The sequence below is a fragment of the Salvia miltiorrhiza genome, chromosome 2 (genome assembly GCF_028751815.1).
Source record: "Salvia miltiorrhiza cultivar Shanhuang (shh) chromosome 2, IMPLAD_Smil_shh, whole genome shotgun sequence".
Classification (NCBI taxonomy): Eukaryota; Viridiplantae; Streptophyta; class Magnoliopsida; order Lamiales; family Lamiaceae; genus Salvia; species Salvia miltiorrhiza.
In genome coordinates this window covers 7,441,461-7,447,529 of record NC_080388.1, presented here as the reverse complement: position 1 = coordinate 7,447,529, position 6,069 = coordinate 7,441,461, and positions in this window count along the sequence as shown.

Sequence of the window (6,069 nt, the reverse complement as noted above, 5' to 3'; positions counted from 1 at the left end):
ACGCTCTGCCGCCGACCACCACCGTACGCTCTCGCCACTTTATTTATTTATTTATTTACTATTATTTTGTTAGATTAAAATTAATATTAATTAGATTAATGTTAATTAATTTATAGTATGATTATTAATTATGAAGTTTATTAATTTTAAATTTGTTTACTATTATTTTGTTAGATTAAAATTAATGTCAATTTGATTAATTTTAATTAATTATAGTTTGATTAATTATGAAGCGTGATGAATTTTAATTAATTAGATTAATTTATTAGTTTATAAAGTATACTAGCATTTGCACCCCGTGCAATGCACGGAAAATATTTTTATATATATAAATTGATACCAGCTCAATTAAATATAAGAAAAAAAATAATTTTCACTTAATATATTTGAGTTGAATATTAAAAAAAATAAAAAAACAAAGAAAAAAATCACAATAATAAAAATTGATATTGTGAAAAGGCATAAATAATAAGTAAAAAGAATAAAATAGAAAAAATTGATTTATTCAAACAAAGAGGGAGATGAGAGAGAATTTTTAAAAATCATTAATCTTTAAATAAATATAACTCCCCATTTTAAATCAAATATTTTCATAAAATATATCAAATGAATGCTCTTATCATGATATTTAATTTGATATATTTTATAAATAATTTAAATTTCACAATTTTAGAAAGAAATAATATTAAAAAATAAGAACACAAAGAAAAAAATTATATTGTACAAATAAAACTTCAATTTTTTATAACTACAAAATTGCCACTTATTAATTTTGAAATCAATTTGAAATTGAAAATTATCTTCTTAATATATTATAAATTATTATATAAATATAAATTTATAAATTATTTATAACCAATGCCTTATAAATTGTGTATATATACACATATAAACGTGGGTTATGCAATTTTTCTTTTTAAACGTGGGGTGTGCATTTTTTTAAAAATTATGGGTTATGCAATTTTAATTGAGTTAGTTACTTAATTTTTGAATATATACAATAAGTCATTATTTTTGGAAGAAATCACAAAATTGCCATTGAAATTGATTTGAAATCAATTGATTTGAAATCAATTTCTAATTGAAAACTGATGTTTTAATATAGTATAGATATGATTAAGTATGAATTTGTTAGATTAATTTATTATGTTACATAATTTTTTTAAATTAAGTATGATTAAGTGAATTTTAAGTATGCTAGCATGTGTTTAGGATGAAATGATACGTTATTATGCATTGTGGGATAGATTTAATCAATTTCTTAAGGATCTTCTCCCTTTGGGATAGAAATTGATTATTTTCTTAAGGATCTTCTCCAAACAAATGATTGTTTTAAATTTAATTACTTTATTTTTTTTAATATGTATTGTATTGTTTCGACAATGGGGGGCCGGGTAAACCTAGTATAGGCTTAGTAAATTATGACCACTATGGCCACTATGCTGTCGAGCACTTGGTAGTTAAGATAATGGGGTTATGCTTGTTCGCTATTTTCTTTACACGCCGCAAGTGTACGGGTGCAATTGTATATAGTGGCAAACAAGGTCGAATCCACAGGGACTAATGGTTATCAATGCCTACTCTTAATTACTTTACTCTATCTGGAAAAACGAATTTTTAAAGGTTTGATTTTTGGAAAACAAATTCAAAGTAAAATAAAGAAACACTAAAAAGAAAACAAGCTGTGAAAACGCGAAGTAACAGAAGAAAGAGAGTTTCCCAAGGCAAAGGTTTCAACAGATTCTCCTAACTAACATGTTTGATTCAATTAATGAGATAATTCCTAAGGCAATCTCAAAGTTAATTCATACCCACTCCCGTGGCATACAAATCGTTGATTACATGCAAGGTTACCATCCCTGGATCACACTTCTAACATGTAACTCCTAAAAGTTCCTAGGATTAAAGCCTTCACAATTATTAATTCCCTTTAGAATTAAAATAAATGTGTTCTATGTTCTTAGTTCAGGTAATAATTATCATCTCCCGATCTCAAATTAAAACCTATGATAATGCTAAATTGGTGATCAAGCAATAAAGCAAGCAATTAAAACAAGAACAAAGAAAGGAATATAAATCTCAATTAATTAACTCAACAGTCAGAAATTTGAATCATGTTTACTCCCTAAACCCTGGGAAAAAGGGATTCTAGCCACACATAGACATATGAACTAGAATATAATTCTCAATCAAATAAATAAACATCCAACAAGAAAAACCGTATTGAAATCGAGAATCTTCAATCTTGTTCTTGCTCTGTTCTCCGTCTCTCTCAGCTCTCAGGAAAAGTAAAATATGATAAAAGATGATAAAAGGTTCTTGGGGAATAAGTTATTGGATTGTATTTATATGCCCTAGGTCTTCTAGCTCTCAAAAATACCCAAAATCACTAAAAAAAACGAATTTTGGGCGGAAAAACGGCGTCTCGCGCGGCCGGGTCGCGCGCCCGCGCGCCGAGCCCGCGCGCGCTGTCCAGCAGGTCTGTCTTCGTCGCGCGGCTGGGTCGCGCGGCCGCGCGCCTGGACCGCGCGACCTCGCGCGGCCTTGCGCAGTAATTTTGTTTTGGCTCGTTCTCCCTCGTCCGAACTCCGATTTACGAAGCGTTTGCGCTCACGAACTCCTATCGAGACGAACTACAACTTCTATTTCAGCCAAATCTTCCAAATTCTGCTTCTTTATTTCTGAAAAATACGTTCAAACACAAGCAAGTGACAAGTTCTTGACCAAAAACCAATATAAGCTCAAATAAATCATCAAACACACAAAATCCTCACAACTAAGCATCAAAAATGACACACCAAGAGGTAAAAATGCATGTTTATCAATGCTGTCGAAATTTCATTTGATTCAAGTAATTTATGATATACGTATTTTTTTATTTTTTTCAATTAGAATTTACAAGAATGAGTGATAGTCGTATGTGGATGTACGCGAGATACAATGATCGTTCTGCATTTGAAACGAGACTTGAGAGTTTCCTTGAGTATGCGATAAATCAAACGACGTATACAAATGGAGTAGGAAACATTAGGTACCCATGCAGGAAGTGTAAGAATGAAGGGAAAACACCAATGTATATGCCTACAGAACATAATAGAATGAACGAGGATGATGGGTCATGCAGTAACTACGAAAGGATGGCGTATGATCATGTTGGACCTAGTAATTATCAAGATCCTCCAAATCTCGAGGAGCCGCCCAATCCTGACGCTCAAACGTGTGGCCCCCAAACAATTGCACTACTTTCCTTTAACACCCCGACTGCAGAGGTTGTTTGCATCTCCAGCAACAGCCGAAAATATGCGTTGGCATGCGAATTCAACAGACGATAGGATAATGCGTCACCCGACAGACTCTCTATAACACCCCGCCCATTTATATTATGATTAGAAGTATTTTTGAGCTTAGATTTAAGATGATTCACGCCGGATTGAGAAAAAGAAATTATTTTAATTCCAACAAAAATGATTTACAAAAGCATTTGTAATTTAGTAATTAAATTTATATGCATTGCATATTTATTTAATTAAGCATTCAAGCATTTTAGGTGTGTTGAGATTTATTTCATGTTGGGCCTTATGTTTTATTCACATTTGAGTGCATAAAAGAAAGCCCAACCTATCATCTTCCATCAAAGCCCAACCCACCTCTTTCCTTGATATTTTCGACCACCACCACTGCCTCACTATTCTCTCTCTCTCCAATATATATATCTCCTTCGCTGCACTCCGATCTTTCTCTTCTCATTCACTCACTTCTCTCTCGTTTTCTCCCGGACTGAGCTTCAAACACTGAACTCCAAGAACAGCAGCCAACGATTCACCCAGTAAATCCAAGCCAAGGTTTCACCTTTAAACTCCCCTACTTCTTTACTTCACTTTCGTCCAAATATTTCAAAATGCATGTTCATGTGTTTATGTATATATTTTGCTGCATGAACTGTTAAATAAAATGATATTTCAAACAAAAATCACACGCATACATTGTAGCTGAGCTGTGCAATACTCTGTTTATGTTTATGCATGCATACTTGATGTCTATGTTAAGAATAAGAAGAAAGGTAGAAATTTTTGGTGGACTTGGCTATGTGTGAGGGTCGTCGAAGTAGAAGGAGAGAATTTGGGTTGATTGGGGGGCTGATATGGGGTTTTGGAGGAAAGGAGCGTGAGGATAGCGGTCGTGGCTTGCTGCGATTGCCGGAAAGAGAGGGAGGTGACGGCGCTTCGCCGTTGCCAAGGAGGTGATCGGCGCAAACTATACTGGTGAGCTGAGAAAAAGAGTCGTGAGGTGTTCAGAGGTTGGAAGAGCAGAGCAGAGAGATGAAGGCAGAGAGATGAGGGCAAAGCATGAGAGCGAAGCCAGCGGAATCGAAGCCAGCGGAGTCGAAGGCCAGCGGAATCAAGGCCAGCGGAGTCGAAGGCCAGCGGAGTCGAAGGTCAGCGGGGAAGCGATTTCTCTGTCAGCGGGGAAGTGATTTCTCTGCTCGGGAGACTCGATCCCTCTGCTCGGCCAGAGACGACTTCGCTGCGCTGGAACGCTCGAGCTGTAGGGCAGAGCTGGGATAGCCAGAGCTGGTAGAGACCAGAGCTGATTAACGTAACCGAGCAGAACGGATGTAGAACTCTTGTGCACTTTTTAGTAAACACTTTTTATGCTTAATTATGAAATGAGTCATGCATTGCATCACGTTTTAATTGGTTTTATTTATAATTCCAATTATAAAATAAAGATGAGTAAGAATAATGTTGGTGTTCTTAACTCAAGAGAAATGTTTTCATTTATTTATTCATTAAATTTTGAAAACCCGGCTAAGTGAATCATAGTATGTTAAGCACCTTACCGTGACTTGAGTTTAGATTTAAAAGATCTATTAAGAATAGATTTCTTGTAGGCTTTGAACGTCAGGAGGATTAGCACTGCTATTCCGATTCAGAGTTAAGATTAAACGATAGGCATTGCCTAATCAGGTGGGCTTATTTTCCAAATGTATGATTTAGCTATTGAGCTTAAATGTTTCAATGAAATGAAAACTGTTTATCCGATAAAATATTTTGTGCACTCTGCTCTGTTTAAGGCTCGCATAAATTAATCGATCGAGGTTCTCTCTTGACCTAACACGTTATTTGAGAATTGTGTACACCTATTAGCTGACTCGGTGGGTTGATCTCCATTCGGGCACTAATCATGTATGAGGCGTTATAAGGGTGCTCGACGGGATGTGTTCCGGAGCATTGGGTCCCAAATGGGAACTTGACTGGGTTACGCCCTCAGTTCAAGTAAGCAGGAGTAATGGATCCGTCGGTGGCTAAAAGGTCCGGGATCACAGCGAGTAACGGAAAGGGAGTGTGACAATTGCGCGCAATACTATTAAATGTTTTAACATGCTTAGAAGTTATTTCAATTTAAAATCTTCTAAGTCATGTCAAGTATAATTGGATAAACTGCCCTTATGATTATGAAATGTTTATAAAAATGCTAGCCCACTAAGTACATTAGTACTTAGCCCAAAATTTCTTTCAAATGTTTTCAGGTTGATTGGTCGGTGCTGACGGGGCAGAGCTGAGGCTAGGGTTCAACTCCGTATTTTTGTCTTCCGCTGTTGCACTAGCTCTTTTGTCTTCTGTTTATCTAACATAAGACCTTTATGTAAATTCTGAATTATGTCTCTTATCGAGCTTTAACTCTCAACTTATATATATATATATATATATATATATATATTTTGTTGAGCCGAGACTATTATTTCACAAGTATTTCATTCTAAATGTTGGTTATCAGAAGCATGACACTAAACTTGTGATCCAAAGGGGACTAGCCCGACTTGTTATTTTATTCGGGTTTTAACAAGGTTGTTCCTTGTTTATTTCTATGAATTATTTGCACCTCGATTATAATTATTCATTCAAGAATTGGGGTGTGACACTCTCCGACGTGGAAACACTTGAATTTCAGTCTATCCTGGATTTGCTGAGGAGCCCAGAAATGTGAGATTAGGTCTCTCTACAGATGGTTTTGCCCCATTTGCACAATCAGGATGTCAGTATTGTCACACCGTATAACTTGCCTCTA